The following is a 23,051-nucleotide window of genomic DNA, read 5'->3' on the forward strand; positions in this document are numbered from 1 at the left end:
CACATTCATGGAAAGAATCCCTGATTAAAACGTTCCTTACTCTTGTACGTAGCTGAGTGCTCCACATACCCATCCCACCCTCTTCTTTTAGACAGGGTCTCAGGTATCTCAGGCGGACATACATTTTGCTTTGGTGACAAAGCAAATTTTCTTTGACATACAAATTTGCTTTGTAGACAAAGGTGACCTTGATTCTGATCCTCCTGAGTGCTAGAATGTAACTATGCACCACCATAGGCAGTTTGTATGGTGTCAGGGCTACGTGTACACTAGGCAAGCATTCTACCACCCGAGCTACATCTCCAGGCCCCGCTCCACCTACCTCTCCCCAAGGCCATACTTTTAGGTAAAATTAAATCCATCTATATGTACGATCAGAAAAGATGTTTGTGCACACGTGACTGTCTCAGAGCCTTAGAGTTTTGTCTTATTTTCCCCTGAAGATTTTAGGCTTTTAAACTAATAAGTGGGCACACCTGTTCATCCCAGAGCACCTCCGCACACAGTCAAGTTCATACATGCTCTTTCCTTTCTCTCTATGCCCCCTTCCCATGTTAGCAGTTCCCATCTCCACAACCCTGTTCCTACCTTTCCCCATCCCTGTGTATCCAGCCCCAGAGAGGGTGCAGTAAAAGCCAGGGCCATGAGCTTGCAGAGAAATTGCCCTGTTGGTCTCATGGGTCAGTGTCTGTGCCAAATGAAAGAGATGACTTCCAAAGGAATGCCTTTTCCTTTTCTTCTTTCTTTTTTGAACTTGGCAATGAATTAATCATTGTTTATCGGGGCAGTGTGATCCTTGATCCCAGCAATGGTGCTAAGACATAAATCACAGCCCTTTGGGGGTGGGGGTTGTGGAAAGAGCTAGCATAGCTTAAAGCCCTGTTCCTCTAACACAGGAAAAATCTCCCTGTTTTCAAGTGGCTGGGAGTGGACTCTGGGCTATTTATAATCTGCTGCTGAGCTGAGGCCTTTGTTCCTGCAGCTGGCCTGAGAGATAATCAGCATAGTTTTTTCTCTAGCCAGGTCTGCAAAACAGACCCCTTCCTCTGACTGTTTACCCCATCCCTTTCATCCAGAGCCTCTGAGCCTGCCCTCCCTTGCTTGGCTACTGCTTCCAAGAAAGTAAAGGGTGTGCTTACAAAGGCCAGAGTATCTCAGCTCAGAGGGGAATGCAAAGACTTGTGACCTGTTGGCAGACGGATCTGTCTAAAACAGGCCTGTGGAATGTCCACATAATTTGGCACAAAGGACCCTTAGGAGCTATGGGGAAGGGGCACATGCCACAGGCTCCATTGCTTCTCTCAGAAGTTGCTCTGGGTAGAAGAACAGGGTCCCAGAAAGGGCAAATTCCAAAGCCTCCTCCCATTGGCTGTCTTGGGAGGAGAGGAGCAGAGGCAAAGGTTCTCATATGAGGCTCTAAATACATGAGCCCCAGCCTTGCCTGTACCCCACAGGCCAACTCCTTCATGGCTCTGGGACTACTTCTTTATGTTTTAAATAGTGGTCTAGATTCATGGTGTTTCCTCACTTTTAAATCTTTTATTTATGTGTGTGTGGATGTGTGGTTATTCACACGCCTGTGTGTATGCCAATAGAGGTCAGAAGAGGCTGGACCTGAGGTTATAGGCAGCTCTGAGTCACCTGACATGGGTGTTAAGACTTCTTCCAGACTTCTGGAAGAGCAGCAAGTGGTCTTAACCACTGAATCATCTCCCCATAGGAACAGAACATATCGTATAGATATAAGCCCAGTGATGGTTAAAGTGTTGTTGAGGAGGGTTGAGGCAGTAGGCCTATCATTTAGCACCTCTTGCTTTACCTAATAGGTGACTGATGACCAAGAACCTAGGATTTCTGAGAGCTTAATCCTAGAGACTCAATGACCTTGGACATTCTAAGCTTTGAAACCTGTTCATTCTTCACATAAATATTGAGTGAACCTACCATGGATCAGACTGACTTGGGCATTGGACATTAAAAAATGAGTAAAAAGCCTATTCCTTGCCTCATGGGCTTATAATCTAAACATACAGGAAAAAGTTAATGAATAAACAATAGGTACAGGTTCATGGGTTTTACTGAATTCACTGATGGGTGTCTCCTCTATGGCCTATCTCCTGCCATTTAAGTCTTTTAGAGAAATTCAGAAGATAAACATATTTGAAAGTAGGGTCTGATCAGATGTATTTAGTTAAGATGTGCTATGTTGCAAAGGGTAGATTGGTTCCTGAATTCAACGTGTCTTGTGTCCTTATAAATATAGTGGCTTAGTGTTGTCAACCTGACAGGTGGTAGAATCAGTTTCTGGGCTTATCTATGAAGGATTATCTTACCAAGTTAAACGAAGTGGAAAGACCTGGTAACTGTGGGTGGCACCATGCCCTAGGCTCTTGGACTGTACAAGACTGGAGAAAGCAAGCTGAGCACTCATGTACTTGCATTCCATTGCTCTCTTCTGACTGAAGAAGTAACACAACCAATTGCTTCAAGCTTTTGTTGCCTTGACTCCCTTATCATGATGGAGTGGATCTTGAACTGGGAGCTAAAACAAACTCTGATGCCCCTAAATTGCTTCTGTCATAGTATTTATGGCAACAGAAAAATAAGCTAAGACATGAGAGGAGAAGAGACCACAAAGTCAACATGGGCCAGACGGCAAGTGATAAACAAGACAAAGACATGGCTGCCAGCTAATAAGTATCAAGGTGTCTCAGTTAGGGTTTTACTGCTGTGAACAGACACCATGACCAAGACAACTCTTATAAGGACAACATTTGATTGGGGCTGACTTACAGGCTCAGAGGTTCAGTCCATTATCACCATGGAGACAGACATCTGAGTTCCACATCTGGATTGGCAGAAGAGAGAGTGACACTGGGCCTGGCTTGAGCATTTGAAACCTCAAAGCTTAAAGGGTGACACCTCCAGTGACACACTTCCTCCAACACACCTACTCTAACAAGATCACACCTTCTAACAGTGCCACTTCCTATGAGCCTATGGGGGTCGTCTTCACTCAAAACACTGCACATGGATTGTCAGCGAACTGGCAAGAATCAAGAAGGAGTTTTCCTTTAAGGCTGTGGAGGAAGCTGTCTGTGGTGGTACCTTATAATTTCAGATATCTAGCCTCCAGAATAACCAGAGGACAAACTGTGGCTGCTTTAGGCCTTTAAGTTGTGGTATGTGCTATCTTAGCCCAAGAAGATGACTAAAAACACAGATTATTCCCATTATTTGCAGTTGTTACAGTATGTGACATAATCACAGAACTGAAAAGCAACTAATAAGCCATTGCTTCTGGGAAAAAAGGAGGTTGGGCTCCTGTGAGCCTCTAGTTTCATTGGCCAACCAACACATGAGCTTATTTTGTGTGTGTTTATGTTTGAAGAGGCCTTATTTAATATATTCTAATGATTCACTGGCCTTGAACTCATGGCCAACAGCAAGACAGTTCATGCTTGAATAAGTCATACCGGACACCCACATTTCCCCTCCAGGAGTAGCATAACCTTCCTGGACATCGAAACATTTGGGCACTGAATGTGGAAGGCCATTTGAAGCACACAATGAAACCCACAGCAAAAGGCAAGACAAGGGGAAATAGGACACCAAGTTGACTGTGAAAGGTTGCTAGTTTAAGTGTGACAAAGTGAGAGCAGGACCAAGAAGGCAGAATGCTACTTGCTGGGTTTAGTCAGGAACACTTATGACAGGTGATTCAAGTGTTTCTCTGCTCTGGGCCAACTCTTAAATGACCTTAAAAGTGTTAGATGTATTGATTGAGAGTGCCAAATTTTAGGCATAAATGTAGAATTTGCAAATAATGAGGATCAACACATGCATGCATGCACACACATACACACATATGTACATGCACACACATGTGCACACATATGTATATGCACACATGTGCACAAATATGTATATGCACACACATGTTCACATACACACATTCAGTCTGTAAGAAGGAAGAGATTTTTGCAAAATACAAGAAAGAACTTGGTCAGGATGGCACATGGTGGCATTGCAAATCAAACCCTGAAGGATGGAGATTACCCAGGAGAGAAGGGGCATTTCTACTCACAGAAAGGGAGGCTTGTGGGAAGTCTCGGCAGAAGCAATGGGCTTAGTGTATTTGCATGGTGTGGTTTGACTGAGCAATGCCTCCCATAGACTCATGTACTTGAACATTTGGTTCCCTGTCCCACGCGCGACTTCTCGCCGGCAAGAAACACGCGGGTACATAGAAATCCTTACTGTGACCAAACTTTATTATAATCTTAAAGAGGAAGCCTCGGCACGCCAACATGGTGCGCTTATATACACCTTAGCGCGGCGCATCCACACCTGATTGGTTGTTTACCCATGATCTCATCAGGCACGCCCCGGAGTGGGCAAAGACCTGGCACGAAGGCACTCTTGTACATGTGCACAGTTAACCTCCTGAAAGGGAGTCAGCTGGGGCGGCAAAGGCTGGCGCCATCTTGTAATGGCGGAGGCTATCCTGGCCTTTCACGTGGGGCGCAGTGGAAGCCAGCGCCATCTAGCGGTGGCGAGTGTTATTGCGGCCCTCTACAGTTCCCAATCGGTGGAACTGTTTGGGAAGTTGTAGAACATTTAGGGTGTGTGGCTTTGCAGTTGGAATTATATCAGATGGGGGTTAGGCTTTGAAAGCTCACAACTCCAGGTTACCAGTTTGCTGTCTTTGCTTCTTTTGTTTCATTGAGATCTCTCAGCTTCCTGTTCCTGCCACTATGGTGGACTCTTACCTCTCTGAAAATATAAGCTGAAATAAATTCTTCTGCAAGTTTCACCGTGGCATTTTTATCGCAGCAACACAAAATAACTAACAGTCATCATGGTGAGGTAGAAGGAGGCAGAGAACAAGATGGTGTGTGTTGAGAGTGATGAGCAGGACTAGGGCCTAAGCAGGCAGGGCCTGGAACGATGCCAGGTTTGGATTCCTTTTAAAGTGCAACGAGTCAGGATGCTGTTGGAGTATTTGTGTAGAAAAGTGAAATGTCCAAGGCAGAGTCCAAGTTCTCCCTAGAAACTCTCAGAATTTGCCAGAATGATTGTTTCCCGTTATGTGAGAAATAAATATGAGATAATGTTAAATCCTTTTTTGAATTTGGAGAAGGCTATAAATAAATGCCAAGTCAGGGTACTACAGTGGGTAGAGCCTGAGTATATTCCACACATAGTGGCCCTGAATTTTAAAATCAGAGCTATTGAGACTATATAGCCCCAATCCAATGGAGTAAGCCTTCTACAGCAGGAAATGGGAGTGAACTATTTTTAGAAAGGAGCCCTCTGTATGCCCCCAAACCACACTTGAGCCAGCCTTAATGAACCTACCGTCTTGTCTATCAGCTATCAGGGTGTGGGCATGTTGCGGTGGTGCAAGTTGCCAGGAATGCTTGACCAAAAACTGCTCTTGGGTGTGGCCAAAAGCTGTCTTCTCTTTTTTTTGAGCCCGGGCTTGCTGGCTTCCTGGACTTAGGACATCCGCAACAGGCAGGAAGATGTCGGAGCCTGGCCTGAGGCCATGAGTCTGACTTTGTGCTGAATGTGCTCTGACCAATCATATAACGTCTTCCTGCCTTACCTCAAAACACCCATCCTATATGAGTAACCCAATTACTCTGCAGCTATGGAGGTTCGCGGAGGTCCCTGCACAAAGGCGGGAAGCCCTGTGGCAGCCATTTTCTTTTCCTCGCTTGAGGAGAAAGTCCTTTGTCAATCCGTGACAATCTGACGAAGCATGTTCCTTCATACTTGGTTGAGTAAGAAAGCTCCTCATGCCACCTCATCATATTCTCTTCCTCTTTTCCGTGGCTTATCAGCACTCCCTTCTTCTTTAGAACACGCTGCAGAGTTACTGTGAGTCAAAAGGAAGAATGACTAAGAGGAGGTATTTCTGATCTGGAGTCGGAAGGGCAAGCTTGGTTCAAGAGGTAGCCACCGTGCTCCCCAGAAGAACCTGTGTTTGCTCCTTCAGTCGCCCCAGCACCCAGCCTTTCCTTCAGTTGGGGGCTTCTGATGCCAGGGTTCCAGGTTGGAGGCTCCCTCAGAGACTTTGGGCCAGCTAGTCCATCTCCCTGGGCTCCTGTCTGTTGTGCGGACAGACATGTTCTACAGCCCACTCAGCAGCCAATTCTACTCCCACAGGGCGGGTGTTTTATTCCCGTTTTGTTCCAGCTCACACTGCAGAATTAGATTCTCTAATAAGCCTGAGAAACTCCATAGGAGTTCAAACGAGTAATGAAAACCATCTGATACCCGTATCCTAAAGTCACCTCCCCCTCCCCCTCCCCCTCCCGTCCCTCTTCCTCTCCCCCCTCCTCGGCTTAGAATTTTCCCTCCTTCCTTCAAAGATTTCTTTATTTTATGAGTTCACTGTAGCTATCTTCATGCACACCAGAAGAGGGCATCAGATTCTATTACAGATGGTTATGAGCCACCATGTGGTTGGTGGGAATTGAACTCAGGACTTCTGGTAGAGCACTCAGTGCTCTTAAACACTGAGCCATCTCTCCACCTCCCACCCCCTTCCTTCAATTTCCCCAGAGGGCAGTGACCACTAACCCGAAGAGCCTGTGCTTGTCTGGCACTGAACAGTTAGTTACACACTTACGGCTGAACAGGCCTGGAAGGGGACTCCACTCCACAACGCAGAGTTGAACTGCTTTTCTCGGGTCTTCTGAAGGGATGTTCAAGTCTCTCAGAACATGCTGGTGTCAGCAGAAATGAATGGCTCTCCCCCTGGAGGGTGCGGGTGCTGTGTCTGTTCTAGAAACCTGAAAGGAAGAAAAGTTCTCACTGGCGGCTCCACAGACAGGTGAAGAGGAGAGAGACCCAAAGGAGCGAAAAGTGGGGAGAGACTCGTTGATGAGGTAAATATAGGTGTAAAAGGAGAGAATACAGAGGAAAGGCCCAACTAGCAAAGAACTGCGCAGGTCACACCTCCATCAATAGTTTCACTGTTTTCTTTTTCCTTTTTAACAGTTTATAAACGTTTTCACACATGGGCTCTCATTTGTGGCTCACAAATACCCAATGAAGGAGGCAAGAAGACAGACCCTTTCCCCTCCTGCCTGGGAGACAGATGACTCCAGGATCTCTCCGCAGATCCAGCAGTTACTGATGGCAGGAACCTGGCTTCAGCTCGTGCATGTGTCCTCTGAGGGTTAAGCCCCGATGAACATTGTCTCTTAATTTTTTATAGCTCTTCAAAACGAACATAACTTTTTTCTTCTAAAAACAATTTTGATATGATTTAGCTACCATCAAACTTGCCTTTTTAATCACTTTCAGATGCCTGTGGCATTAAAGCCGTTCTCACTGTTGGTGACCACCTTTATAACATTTACACGGTTCCCCCTTTGTCCTTCCAAACTAGACCTCCATAGCCAGGTGATAACTCCCACAGCCCTACTCACTCCTCACAGCCACCATCCTGCTCTCTGTCTCAGTGAGGTTGACTGCTCTAGGGACCTTACATAGATGGGCTTAGTAATGTCTGTCGTGTGTGTGTGTGTGTGTGTGTGTGTGTGTGTGTGTTTGTGTGTGTGTGTGTGTGAGTGAATATCTGGTGAATATCTGGTTTCACTCAGTGTGATGTTCTCAAAGTCTGTCCTCCTTTCACTTTGGTTTTAGCCATGGAGTCGTTCCTTGAATGGTGCATCTGCTTTTGTGTCGGGTGTGATGAACTGTCCCACATTAACAACAGGAGGGAGGGAGTTTCAGACTGTAGCCCTTGGCTCCGTTGATTCTAGATTTGGAAAATGGCAGAATGCAATGTTGGCAGAAGCTAGCACATGGCAATCAGGAGGACACGGGGGCGTGGGGCGTGGATAAGGATAGAGGTAGAGATAGATATTAATCTGGGACGAGATGTAGCCCCCAAACTCAGCTCTTAATGACTTATTTCTCCCAGCCAGGCACCTCCCAGAACCTTCGAAAACAGTGCCACCAGCTGGTGACTGACTTTCAGCACACTGTCCTTGTTAGGGAACATGTATCTGAACCGTAACAAAGTGTGTAAAGGACACTTTGTCCCTCTGTGCCTCTGCAAATGGCCACCGGGGAACTTCGTCTTTGCGCTCTTGTAACCAATGCTGTCATAAGCACACGTGTAAATATGTCCTTAGTTACAGGAAATCTCTAAGCTTTTGAAAGGTAGAATTTTTTCATGTTCATCAAATAAGTGGGAGGATCAGTTCTTATGGCTTCAAAGATGACCTCTTAACTGCTCACTGTGCCATCCTGCTCCTAAAATGTCATGGATCAACCTAATCGTAAAAATATTTAGGTTGGGAACTTAGCTCTGCCATTCACTGACTGACTATCCCATCCAACAAGTCACTTACCCTCCCTGAACTGCTAGCAGTGGTGAGAGTATGTGCAGCAGTGACTATATATATTTGGTTGTGAGCCTAGCCTTTAACGGCTGAGCCATCTCTCCAGCCCAGCAGTGACTATAATCATAATGACTGGCACCCAGCAGGTGTGGGTCCAGCAATGTGGGTGTCATGCGAGCTTCAGTTGTCATGATACAAGTGGCAGGAAGTACAAAGGAAAGATAACTCAAAAACCCAGGCTCTCTGAGCCTTGGCTAGAACCGACCAGGTAGACAACAGGACCCCTGGGGAAATGCTGTTCTGAGTCGTGAGTTGTGCCTGCCACCTTTGTTGTTGTACCACTGTCTGGGACAGGACAGATGTCACACTTCTTTCACAGTCAGGGCCGAGGCTGTCCCAGGCACATAAATGTAAACTACAGCAAGGTATGAATGAAAGGGTACTGTCTGGGGATCGGGAGAAGGGGATCTGTCCAGGGCAGTCACTAAACACGTCTTTCCCCCCTCTTCTGGCTCTCCATTTTCCTCAGTCATAAATTTAATGTTTAAAGATGATTGCCAAGGTTTTTGTGTTCTGGAAACATCTAGGCTATGACCTTCATGCGGGTAGGAAAAGGGTGGGTGCTGAAGCCAGCTTGGGATCAAGTCTGAGACAGTTGGCTACGCTTTGGGTAACCTTGACCCAGAGGCACTTAGCACCCCAGCCTTAGATTTTCTCATTCCTGAAAATGGAAGGCGATAACAGAGCCCGTGTCATGGGACATGTGAGGATTTGTCAGGGTGATGTGTCTGGCAGAATGAAGTGCTCTGTATATATAGCACAGTGTTTATCAGAACAAGCGCTTACCAGGACAGGCTGCCTTTGTTTACACAGTGCCAAGGATCACACCCAGGGTTGTGCACATCCTCAACAGTGTTTATGACCAAGCTACGACCAGTGGCACATCTGTTTCTTGGCTTCCCGATGAAAGACAAAGACAAGCAGGGACTATAGAAGGAGAAAATGTTTTTTTATTTTCTGCCATCAACAATGAATCTTGGATTTCCATTATGAGGGTCAGAGCCATTACAACTGAAAGGGTTCCATCGGACGAGATAAGTCGAATATGCTTGGCACATAGTAGGTCAACGAAAGGATATATGTGTAGGTATGGTTCTAATTTTTAAAATTCTGAAACATACCTTTTATATGTTTGGCCAGAGGGTACCTTAGTATAATTTTTGTAACGGACAATTTGGCAGTTGTTAGTCCAATTACAGTTCGTGCTTGGGAAATTCCCTCTATTTACAGCTGTTCATTATTTATAGTACCTGTTATGAACAGCCACCTGTGTCAGACTGGCAGAGCAAGTTCCGTAGACTAGAAGACTATAGCTGTGAAAATCATAAAGGAGATTCTCCATGCTTGGATGTGGAGAGATCTCTGAGACGTATTGTTCACGGAGAGAACTGAGGAGCAGAACACTGTCTGCTGCGCTCTGTGGTATAAGGTTCCCAGAGAATACCGAGGGTGGGAATTTGTAAGCAGATGAGCATGGAAATATGAAGTGTATATATTAAAATTATCTCAGTGAGAGGGCTTCTGCAGAGATAGCTCAGTGGGCTGGTTAGTTTTTTGTCATTCTGACACAACTAGAGTCATCTGGGAAGAAGGTGGAAACTCAATTGAGGGGCCGCCTTTATCGGACTGGCCTGCGGACAAGTCTGCAAGGGTATTCTTGTGATGAATGACTGATGTGGGAGGGTCCAGCTCACGGTGGGAGGTGCTATCCCTGGGCCCTTCCTCGTGAAGTGTACAAGAAGGCAAGCCGATTAAGCCATGAAAACAAGCCAGTTCAGTAGCATTCCTCTGTAGTTCTTGTCTTTGCTCTCGCTTGGGTTCCTACATTCCCTCAGTGATGGACTGTGATGTGGAAATTTAAGCCGAATCAAACCACTTCGCCCCACCTTGCTTTTGGCTGGAGTGTTTGATCATAGCCATGGGAAGCAAACTAGGATACTTAGTCGGTAAAGTGCTTCCTGTACAGGCGTGAGACCTGAGTCTGACCCCTCAGAACTTACACAAAAGGCTGGATGCGGGCGATCGAGAGAGGTGGTTCCGCAGGTAAAGGCACTGCCATCAAGTCAAACCACCTGAGTTTCATGTCTGGGATCCACATGGTAGAGAAAACTGACTCCTTCAGGTTGTCCTCTGACCTCCTCCACAGGAGCACTGTGGTGCTAAAATATACTAAATATAGAAATTCAATAAAAAGATAGAAATACTTAGCAACACGTGTTTGTGATCTCAGCTCTGGTGAAGTGGAGTCAGGCAGATTCCTGGAGTTCTCTGGCCATGCAGCATAGCCTACTCAGCAAGTTCAGGCTGGGGAGAGACTCCATAAAAATAAAACGAAACAACCAAACCAAAACCCAATCCAAACCAGCAACAAAACCGCATCAAGTGAATGGCAATGAAGAACTGGATGTTGACCTCTGGGATCTACACCTGTGCCTCCCATCAAACACACATGAGCACGAGCGCTCATGCACACACACACACACACACACACACACACACACACACACACACACACACACCAATCACCAATCACCAATCTCTGGGAGGGTCACACAGAAGGCCTGAAGGTCTGAGAGATTTCAAGGGAGGGAGGATTTCATCTGTCATTTTTATAATTATAATCTATAATCTTCAGAAGACAGCATTAACCTTTACACAAATTAAGGTAAAAATCTTATTAAGGAAAAAAAGAATTAGGGATGAAAGGGAAAGAGGAAAGAGACAGGGAGGCCAGGGTCTGGTCCTGCAGTCCTGGACAATGTATAGGCATCTGAAGGAGAGGGGCTAGAAGAGGTGGGGGGGTTGTCTAGCATTGTGCTGGGGCCTTGTTAATAAGGGAGTAGACATGACTTAGAAGATAGAAACAGGCTAGGAGAGGTGGCTGTCCTGCTTGGCCGGCTGTCTTTTTGCAGGGGTGGGATAGAGAGCTTGGCTTCAACCCTTATCTTCCACACTGTTCTCAATTCCCACCCATTTGCCGCCATCTCACCCGCAAAGGGAAAACATGGGTTTAGCCTTTGATACCCCCTCACTTAAGAAAAGAGCAAAGAGTAATAGTGGGGCCGATCTATCTATCTGTCTGTCTGTCTGTCTATCTATCTATCTATCTATCTATCTATCTATCTATCTATCTATCTATCTATCATCTATCTATGTATCTATCTATCATATCTATCATCTCTCTATCATCTGTGTATTGTATCTATCTATCTAACTGATTTTTAGATGAACATGTACTGTGAATGTCAGGACCGCAATGTGAACATCAGTACCAATGGAAATGAAAATGAAAATGGCTGAGACAAGCATATGACAGGCTCAGGTGTGATATTTGTTCTCCGTGTCAGCACCCCTGACTCCTGGACTGGTTATTCATAAAACAGTCACCTTGGGCTCAGGAGTTTTAATGATTTCCTGCCATTTGTGGTATTGTTAGATGGCTGGTCAGAAATGAGCAGCCTTGAAGGCCCCTTCCCTCATAATCATCAGCTTGTAAAATTAGGACTTTGATTATTGGTCAAAAGAATGGGACATGATTCACATCTCTGGCCCTAGGTAGATCCATGACCTTGTCAACATGACTTTTTCAACTGCTCAAAATATCAGAATATACTATACATGGCTGAAGGATTTCTGGTAAAGGACGAAGACCTTCCATTGTTCCCTCCATAAGAATAAATCCAAATGAATCTGTCTGTCACCTAGATGAGAAAACACCCCTGAGGAAGTTGTTTCCTTAAAACAAAGCAAAACAACTTAAGTAGTATAAAGTCTGCCTAAAATAAGATGGCACAATAGTCTCTCTAGACACTGTCCACTCTCAATCCGAGAGTCTTTTCCTCTTCAGTGGTTCCCCTGACATTGTCAACACCATTCCCTGAGGCCACCCTACTTTCCTCTGTGACACACTATCCCCACCTTCCTCACCATACTCTGTGTGCCTTGTCTGGATTTTTGATCGCAAGGCCTGAGCTACTGAGTGGAGTCTAGAGTGAGATTCTGGACACAGGGTGAATTTAGAAAGAATACAGCTGCATGTGCACAAGGAATTTCTGATTGTTTGATTAGCATCTGATGTTCAGCAAATCTCTTTGCCAAGGCTTAGCAACTGTTACTGTAATCCCATCGATAACATGTGATGTGTCAATGCCTTAGATGCTTTTTCTGTTGTTGGATAAAAGACTCCTATAAAAACAGCTCAAGAGGTGGGTTGGGGATTTAGCTCAGCGGTAGAGCGCTTGCCTAGCAAGCGCGAGGCCCTGGGTTTGGTCCCCAGCTCCGAAAAAACAAAAACAAAACAAAACAAAACAAAACAAAAAAACAACAACAACAACAAAAAAAAACAGCTCAAGAGAGAGAGGTGTTGGGGTAACTTTTTTTTACACTGTGTGAAGGTGTGTCTCTCTATTTCCAGTTGTTAATTCTGTAAGGCAGAGAGTTGAATGCTGGCAGGATCTTGCTGTTGTCATTTCTTCTGCCCACCACAGACCTTATATTTGTGAATACTTATCCTTCCTCATTGCTCAGATATGTGAAGATCCTCTATACCTAGAGGCAATTTAGAATTATATCAGAGGCTGTCTCATTGCTGATCGGCCATAAGAAAGAGCTGATGACCAATAGCTGTGCAGGAAGTAGGGAGCAGAAACGCTAGGAGAAGAAAGCAGATAGTGGATTCAAGGGACACGGAGGGGAACAGATAGATCAGAGTTTTATTAATACAACTGGTGAGTCTAAGAAAGTCCCACAATAAAAGGGTTTAGTTCTGCTCATAGTTTAAGGTCAAAGTTCATCATGTCAGGGAAGTCAGCTCAGCAGGAGCCTGAGGCAGCTGGATACGTCACACCCATAGGCAAGGAGCAGGTATGGATGAAGGCTTGTGTTCTGCTCACATTATGCTTTTTTATATAATCCAGAATCCCACCCCAGAAAAAGATGCTACAAGTGGGCTGGCCTCCTCATCTCAAGATAGTCTCCAGAGGCATGCAAAAATATATCTATCCAGAGAAAAACCATTCATAAGTGTAATGACAATTTGCAGTTTCCCCTCCTATCTGCTATCTCCTTTGTTCTGACACTTTCCTTCTGTTTGGGTGTCTGTTCAACAAACATTTACTGAGTGCTTGCTACATCAAAGATGTTATGGTAGGTCTTAGAGTTCAGGGATAAAATACGGCCATGCTATTGAAGCTCTAGCCCAGGCATAAAGACCAGAATACATATGAAATGATGCATGACCAAGAATATAAGGTGATGTGGGAGCCCAGAGAAGGGGCTGGAAAAGATCAGAAAAGCTTCCTTGGGAAACTGAAGCCTGAGTTGAGCCCTAAGAGATAAGTAGACATAACCAGGCGACATGAGGGAGTGAACTGAGAGTGGACAGCCAGGAAGGCTCTTCATGTTTCAGAGGAGGGGTTTGGGAAGGAGGTAGAAGACTGCTGGGAAAATGATAAATAGAATCATAGAGAAGTTTTGAAAAGTGTAAGAACTTGAAGGGCAGTGTGTGTGTGTGTGTGTGTGTGTGTGTGTGTGTGTGTGTGTGTGTGTGAGAGAGAGAGAGAGAGAGAGAGACAGAGACAGAGACAGAGACAGAGACAGAGGGACAGAGAGGAACAGAGAGGGACAGAGAGGAATGATGTCCCTTTTACAGATAAGGAGACCGATTCCAAGAGAGGGACCAGGACCACCCTGCCATTCCTGGGCTGAGTTATCCCTTCCCCACCCTTTCCTCTTAAGTTGAATGTAGGTCGGTTAGGAAGCTATATGTAAGTGGTAGACAGTAGTAACAGGAGTCATTAATCTCCAGTTCATATGGACCTAGACAGGGGGATAGCACAGTCAGCATCTTCCAAAGGTTTCCCTGGACCACCTAGCATTTTTCCCTTGTGAGGTAACACCAAGTGGAGGAAGAAAATTCAACTCAATGTGCCTTAGGTGGATGTGTCTAACTTCGTGTTACATATCCCTCAAGAAACTTGTTAGTCCAAGGCCTGTTCTTTTTACAAAGGACCTTTACTTACAGGTTTGGCATCCTTCCCTGGGGTAGTCTGTCTGGTTCTCCCCTCCAGACACCCAGGGCTGATCCCTCAAGTACCTGCCTCAGCACCAGCACAAGTCTGAACAGGGCCTGGAAACTCTCTCTGACTACAGCCCCATTGTCCCACGCCCTGGGAGGTGGGTCATGCTTGCTCAAGTTTGGGAAAGTAAAACCTAAGTAGTCAGTCTATACCCTCTGTGGAGGTGGGGCCTCATCTGGAATGTGTGCTCAGGAGTGTACGGAAGGGAAACCCCGGGGAAGACCTAGGCCATGTGAGAGGAGTAGGGGTAGCAACTGGCTTCTGGTCCCCAGAGAGTGTGAGGCAGCAAGTAGGTATGAATAGGAGAAAGATGATACTGAGGGTGGGGTGGGAGTAGGGAGTTGGATGGGAGTAGAGGAGGTGGTTAAGAGGCTAAGGATGTCTTGAGTTAGGGTTCTGAAAACAGATCCTGAGAAGACAACTTATGAACATAGTTGTTCCAGGAGAAGAGCAGGATGGGAGTGGGGAAGCAGAATGGGAGAGGAGAAGCAGGACAGGAGTGGAGAAGAAGCTAATATCGGAGAACACTGAGCTTGAATGAATAAAGATGGGTCTATCCTTTGGTGTGGTGGAGTAATTACCACCAAGTCCTAGCCGTAGCTACCACAGGGCGTTCTGTATGTAACCGTGTGTGTAACCATGCCTCCGGAGTCTGTCTCGCCATGATGATCAGGGCTCTCGTGCTCCTACCACCTAGATGTGACAAAGGGTTCCTCAAGACCTACATTCTCTGTGGGTGCAACAATAGCTCCAGTGGTCCAAAGACAAATCCCAGATGACCTTGAGTGCAGGGTATTAGCCTCAGGAAAGGACAGAAGCTAGAGACAGGTGATCAGCAAGAGTGAAAGACAACAAAATCTGGGGGCGGGGTTGCATGAAGACATGTCCTGGCATTGCCTCTGCCTCTGTGACCCAGGTCCAATGACTTAATCTTATGGACGTGTTTGAACAACTGTGAGGTGGGGACACTCCCTCTCACAAGGTGCTGTGCAAGATAAAAAAGATAACAAACGAGGGTTGAGCAGAGGGACTGGCACTCGTTAATATTGATGATGCCTTATCTGGCTGCATCCTCCTTGGTGGGCCTAACCTTGGGGACTCCAATGCAGGTGAAATGGAGTACCAGCCCTCTGCTTCTGGGCTTTGTGAGGAAGTTTCTTCAGTTCCTCCCTCTGCCTGCTTCAGATTCCACCCTTATTGGTCATTAGCATCTGATCTAATGGCTTTACAATCTGTCTCCCTCAGATCCCCTCATATTTGCTCCCCCAAAGCATTGCAGAATAGACTGTTCTAGAACCGTCTCTGGAACAGAAGGTCTGGGTTCAAATTCTTGCCCCAATGCAGATACAGTAAGTCATGGTGGCAGACTCACTCTGCCTCTTAGAATGTCAGGAAGCATTGACAAATGAGCAACAGAGTGCAGTGTTGGGCTCTGTAGCCATTGTCATCTTTTGGGCTGTGCTCTGAATTGCAATGCTCTGGTTTATCACTGACTCAGCAGTCTTGTGTCTTTGCCTACCTTTATTTAGTCCCTGGTGCTTCCTGTATACTTGTGCCAGGTTTTAATCTGTGCTTAATTTTCACTTGAAAACTTTATCTATCTATCTATCTATCTATCTATCTATCTATCTATCTATCTATCTATGTATCGTGTTGTGTGTGTGTGTGTGTGTGTGTGTGTGTGTGTGTGTGTGTGTGTAGTATAGAAGACAGAGAGCAACTTTCAGGAGCCAGTATCATGAAGGTTCTGGCAATCAAATCCAGATTGTCAGGCTTGGCAACAAATACCTTTACTAGCTGAGCCGTCTGGCCAGGCCCCCATGGCATCTTTTTAAAATAAGAAGTCCTCAAAGACTAGAACTTGCTCAAGTTCATGCAGTTTGCAAACCCGGATTACCTCCCATCCATCATTGGAGCTCCTGCACTGTCCTCCCCCAAGAGACCAGGTCTGAGACCATGGTAGAATTCACAGACTCATTTGCATCTCATTGATGAAATGTATGTCAGTCTTTCCTGCTAGACTATAAGGCAGGGGTACGTTTCTGTCCCTGTTTTTATTCCTAGATACTATCCGGGAGCATGGCATATCACAGATGCTAAGTATGTGCGACGACCAGTCTTCATTGTCACCTTCACTTGACTTACAATCACCGTGGAGATGCAACTTTGGGCCTGTCTTTGACGGTGCTTCCAGAGAAGACTAAGTGAGGAGGGGAGACCCACTCTGAACATGGGTGACATCATGACATGGATTGGGGTCTCTAACTGAAGAGGAAACGCGCAAAGCACTAACATCCATATTTCTGTGCTTGACTGAAATCATGTCAATACGGAGTTCTCACCATGCCTCTCCCACCATGGTGGGCTGTACCTTCAAACTGTGAGCCACAGCAAACCTTTCCCTCCTCAAGATGTGTGTAACAGGTGTTATATCACAGCAATAAGGAAAGTAATGTATGATTGGCTTGTTGAATGATTTAGCCTAACCCACTGAGGAACAGTAGTTAAAAAACACTCAATTTTGTAAGGTAACTCCAGACTATTTTCAAATGGGTTGTACAGTACACATCCTACCAGCAATGTGTAAGGACTGATGTGGGTCCTATCTTCTCTGGCACCTGGCACTGTCACAGTATATTACACAACAGGCATCTATATGGAACCCATTCCCTTCTGGTCTCCATTAGTGGCTGTGCAGAGCTTTTGATGGTCTGCTCTTAACTGCTGTCTTGCTACATCCTAGAACCCCCTGAGACAGCCCCAACTCAGGTTGGCCTGTGGGAGGAGGCTGAGATGATTTCGGTCCATTGAAAGGCCCACTGAGCATCCAAAGGCCCAGGAAGGCAGAGCGAGCACAGGGGAGACATTTGGTCTAGGCCGTGAAAGACAAAGGGGGCGTGTGTACTAGAAGCAGGGTTAGTGTCTGGAAGTCACAGGAATGTGAAAGGCAGTGAAGGGTGGTAGTGAGAGCCATTCCTCACGTGTGCCACGGAGCATCACAAGCACTTGGAAACCTCTGTAAACACAGCATGGGTGAGGGAAATACCTCTGTTTTCCAGATACTCTTCTTACTCTAAAAGGCCAAACTTTAACTACTTGTCTATCTCGTGTGTGTGTGTGTGTGTGTGTGCATGCATGTGTTATGTGCACATGTATGTACAGGCGTGGGTTCATGGGAAGACCAGAGGAAGGAATCAAGTGTCTTCCTTGATTGCTTTTCACCTCATTATGCTATTTTTTTAAACCACATTTTTATTTATTTCTTTTATGTGGGTGTGGGAGGAGGAGGGTGTGGGGAGGAGGGTAGATGTGGTTGCTAAGCCACAAGTGGGGTCAAAGAACAATTTTCAAGAATTGTTTCTCTCCTTTCCGGTATGGCTATGAGGGCTCTAACTCAGGAGGTCAGCCATAGTTACCTTCTGAGCCATCTCCCCAGCCTCCGTCCATCTTATGTTTGGAGACACGGTGTCTCGCTGAACCCAATGCTCACAACTTAGCATCTGGTGGCTGGCCAGTGAGCTCCTCATGTCTGCCTGTTTCTGCTCCCCAGGACATGGGTTACAGTACTCTGGCAGTGGAACTTTCTTTTTCTAATGTAAGTCCTGGGGATTTGAACTCAGGTCCTCTTACTTTCGAAGCAAGTGTCTTACCCACTGAGCCACCTCTCCAGCCAAGGTCTTGCTCATAAATAGGGCTTTGGGGATGTTAATGATTGGTCTTCCCGCTGCTGACTTTCTAAGGCTTCCAATATAGTGACTTCCCCATATAGGCATTTTTGTCATTGTACTGAGTGGCTTCTGAGAAGCTTATAGTGCTCAGGGCTGTCCCACCCTGGTGGCATAAGCTTGTCTGGAGAGGAATTCGAATCTAGTCTACTCTTCACTATACAAGTCAAACATACCCATGGACTGTGCTCAGTTGCAGGGTCCAAACTTTATAATAGATTATGTGATGGCTGATGCAGTGTTCTGCTATAGTTGCATTACGACTCCCTGCAAAGGAATAAGTGAGAATCCTAACCCTCAGGATCTTTTATAAACACCATGTACTAACCAATTAGAACACTGATGTCCCACAGCACATGGGCACTGCAGGATGCAACCTTATTTTCAAACAAGATGGTTATGGGCAGACTTAAGATGAAGTGATGGTGGGGTAGTGTTGGTCCCTGATCCAATACAAACAACAGTGTCCCAATAAAAGAAAGCTAGGAAAAGAAAAAGAGATGCACACAGCGGGAAGAACATGTGGAGTATTATAAGGAGAGACAGCTATCTGGCTGTCAACACGGTGAGAAGGAGTGCCTAGAACAATTCTCCCCACACCCTGCAGGAGGGACAACCCTGCTGACACTGGTCGTAGATTTCTACCCTCCAGATATGTCATGCTATAACCTTTTGCTGATCAAGCCATCTTGTTTGTGATGTTTTGTTTCATCAGCTACAGCAAAAAAGAAATAGCTTTCAGTCTCCATTGTATCTTCCCAGCAAAGGAAGATGGACATCTTGGGCTTGTGACCTAAGAGACACTAACTAAGGAGTAGGACTTTGCATTCTTGTTGCTCTTGGCTGAGTGTGGTGTGATGAGAATGGCTCCCACGGGCTCATACCTTTGAATTCTTGGTCACCAAGGAGTAGCATTATTTGAAAGGATTAGGAGGTATTAGGAGGTGCAACCTTGTTGGAGCAAGTGTGTCATGGAGATTGGGGTAGGGGTGGGGCTTTGAGATTTCAAAAAGCCCTTTCCAAGCCACAGTCTCTTTCTCCCTGCCCCTGCGGATGCAGATGCAGAGCTCTCAGCTCCTTCTCCGCACCATGTCTGCCTGCTTGACACCATGCTTCCCATCATGAGGATAATGGAGTAAAACTCAGAAACTGCAAACAAACCCCAATTAAATGCATTCCTTTAAAAGAGTTGCCACGGCCGCGGTCATGATGTCTCTTCACAGCAATAGAACAGTGACTAAGACACTGAGGAGCAAATATCCTCTTTTCCTCAGAGGGAAATTAAAGAGTAGGAGCACCCGGAGGCCGGCCACCATCCTGCTTCCCAAAATGAAGTCATTCTGAGGATAAACTAAGAAAAGAAGTGGAGAAAATCACAAGGAGGGACGTCTCCCCAGTACTATCCGGAGTGTGAGGAAGAAAGCTTTGCCTTAAGCTGGCCAGCCTCAGTAAATCCCTTCATCATTTAAGCCCCTTTGAGTTGATTTTCCATGACAGGCCAACTTGAAAGCATTATAAATGATGCATATGTCAACTGACACACATCTCTTCAGGGAAAGCTAATCAGCGTGATGAGGGTGGTTTAGGAAAGACCAGGTAAATCAGGGGTGTCTAGGGCCCCCCTGGCTGCCCTTCCATAGGGAAAGGGCTGTCTCGAGAGACCTATGTGATCCCAGAAGTCAGGACTGATGGAGTAGGCCCTCCCAGGCATAGACAACAATGAAATGTGTTCTCTGTGGAGAACTCCAAAATGATGATAAAAGTCACAGAATGGATATGTGTAAATTAGCGCTGTGCACTGGAAACTCCAAACATCCTCAGTGATAAACTATTTCATCTTGCTGAGACTCCAAGAGACATCTCCATCTCTTGCTAGTCCACTGCCAGTGAGAGAAATTACAGGGAATTCACTTCAAAGCTAATAAAGAAAGAGCTCCCTAACAGGCAATAATGGAATGTGCTATCTTGGGGCTGATGAATTATCCATTGCTGGTGCTTTGCAAATAGGAGCTGGAATGTTATTCAGCCGATGACTGCAGTCAGTGGAGGATTACCTCAGGTGACCTTGAAGACACGGGCTGGATCCATGAGTCTCTATAAAGAATGACAAGTGAATGAATGACCGAGACAACTCTGGTCAACTCAGAAAAGGGCAAAGGGAAGGATGCTTTGGGTGATTCCCAAGAAGACATGAGCTGTGGTAGGGTTAAAGATATTCCTGATCATATTCTCATGGCCGTTGGAGGTCAAAACACACAGGATTCTAAACTTAGGAAGTGACACGTGTGGTTACTAATTGTAAAAATATGGCATCCAGGGCTCAGCAGTTAAGAGCACTGGTTGCCCTTCCAGAGGAGTGAGGTTCAAGTCCCAGCACCCATGTGATAGCTCACAACTACATTAATCTGTAACTCCAATCCCAGGAGCTCTTAACCACTCTTTTGGCATTGGTAGGCACCAGGCATGGGCTCAGTGCAGAGACACATGTGAGGCAAAATGCTCAGCTATATGAAAAATTAAGTTAAATTTGGAAGAAAAAAAAAAGAAGGTAGTTTTGAAGCCAGAGGGCGAGCTCTGAGAGGCAGAATTCCAAAACTCAGAGGATCCCTGCAAAGAAGAAGGACCTGAGTATTACAGTGAGATCCCACAGGGAGCGGTCAGATCCCATCGCGCCGACCTATTGGGTGACTCCTTTCTGTTAGATCCCACTACCGAGAGCCGAAGCAGCTGTGTAAGTTACCTTTGTGAGTTTCGGGTCTTCAGGGCTCAGACCCGCACACACATGCCCTGAGGACACCATACAGTCGCCTCCTCAATATTACACGAGGGACAGTGTCATCTCTCCAGTTTACAGGTAGGTGAACTGAAGGTTACCTGTGCCCTAGGTTATCCAGCTGGATAGTCTTTCAGCTGGAAACATGCTGTGAGATCGTGTCTTCCACACGACAGGGAACCTGCACCGTGAAATCCCCGCAATATGGCTGCCGAAACAAGACCTGAACAGTGACACCGCCGGCTAACTGGCTGGTGCAGAAGGGGGAGATCTCACGGGGCCGTCCGCCTCGATGCCGAGCTACGGGAAATTAATGACAGTTGAGAGAGAGAGACTTACTCTTCCAAGGGTGAGGCTCCTCATCGGTGATCTAATCCCACGTGGTCAGCCCTAAGCATATATATGTGCAACACTGAATGGACTCCGCAGGTTGTCTTAAATATTTACCTGTTCATATATGTGAGATATATATATATATATATATATATATATATATATATATATATATATACTAAATATATTGAAACAAATATTGAAATATATTAATATATTTCTATTAAATATTTATATTAATATACTTCTATTAGATGTTTATGTATATTTACTTATAGATTAAAGAAGAAGATGCCATGAATTGAGAGGAAGAAGGAATGGGCAGGCCAGGTTTGGAGGAAGAGGCAGAGGGAGAAACTGGTGCAAATACAGCACAAAGTTAATTGAAAAAGTAAAATTTAAAAATAGTGACATTGGAGTAAATCCAGCATCACTTTCTGTTAAGTGACGTTGGGAAAAAGCGGTGAAGCTCACTGATGCTCTCTTACAGCTTTGCCTCAGTTGCTGGGACTCAGGGCCTTCTGCTGTCAGTGTCCCACTGGAGGTTTTATTGCTGGCTGTCTTTCTGTCAAAATCTCTTCTTGTCTCGTATATCTGATGTTTTCCCAAGGCACATCCTCCTCACCATTTCTTTGAGTCCACATTCTCTTTCCTTGGCCATCCCAGGCCCTGAGCATGGAGATGTGCACAGTGGTTCTTCAGTCTTCCGCTTGGAAATCTTCTATGATGCTGGGCTCACCTTTAACCCGGAAGAACAAACCACAGATCTGTATCTAACTTTAAGGGGCCACACAAACGTGGAGAAGAGCATCTTATGTCTTACTTCTTAAACCTCTCACCTCCGTGCAAAAGACTAGGAAACACATCTGTCTCAGCCATTGAAAAGCTCACGGCTGAACATACTCCCCTCCCTCCATGTTTGTTTCAGTGCTAGGAAGTTTGAAGTGAAGTTTTTTTGTTCCCTTTAAAATAAATGATTGTTTGGTATGAAGATTATGCATTATCTTGTGGCTTAAATTTAACCCCTGATTAATCCAGTTTCTCTACTTAAAAATTTCTGGGGCTGGAGAGATGGCTCAGCGGTTAAGAGCACCCGACTGCTCTTCCAGAGGTCATGAGTTCAATTCCCAGCAACCACATGGTGGCTCACAACCATCTGTAAAGAGATCCGATGCCCTCTTCTGGTGTATCTGAAGACAGCTACAGTGTACTTATATATAACAAATAAATAAATCTTTTTAAAAAATTTCTATTGTGTTGTTAGCTCTCCAAATTGGATAGGCGAGTGCCTCCCAAGGCTCCACCCACAACTGGGGAGCTTTGGGTATATGGTGGCTATTGAGAGAGGGGGAGACAGTTTCCTTCAGCTTGTGGTAGATTCCCCATGTTCTAATGGGTGGCGTACAGACGCCCATGCTCATCTGGGAAGAACCAACCCGGCTCAGGGATCATGTAAGTAAGAAGTAAAAGACATGAAGTTGGGAGGAGGATGTAGGAGGGACCCAGGAGGAGCTGGATATGGGGAGCAGTTAGGATCAAAATACATTGTATCCGCATACAAAACTACAGATATTATATAGCTTTTAAAAGTTCCAATCAAGAAAAACTTCATTCAAAAAATTCTGCTGCCACTTTGAGTAGGCCACTCCAATCATGTTCTAAGTTCATCAGGCATAAATAAATGTGCTCATATATTTGTTTTATCCCTCCGTACAAT

At 45.6% G+C, this 23,051-nt stretch overlaps 1 long non-coding RNA gene across 1 annotated transcript; it reads right to left on the reverse strand.

Moving 5' to 3' along the window:
- Nucleotides 1-4,255: 4,255 nt before the first annotated feature.
- Nucleotides 4,256-21,443, reverse strand: LOC134479915 (uncharacterized). Its single transcript, XR_010053813.1, has 3 exons — nt 9,213-21,443; nt 6,641-6,803; nt 4,256-5,884 (listed from the first exon to the last, which is right to left on the reverse strand). It is a non-coding gene; the product is annotated as an uncharacterized LOC134479915 (long non-coding RNA).
- Nucleotides 21,444-23,051: the final 1,608 nt, after the last annotated feature.

Source organism: Rattus norvegicus, chromosome 7 (assembly GCF_036323735.1).
Source record: "Rattus norvegicus strain BN/NHsdMcwi chromosome 7, GRCr8, whole genome shotgun sequence".
NCBI lineage: Eukaryota > Metazoa > Chordata > Mammalia > Rodentia > Muridae > Rattus > Rattus norvegicus.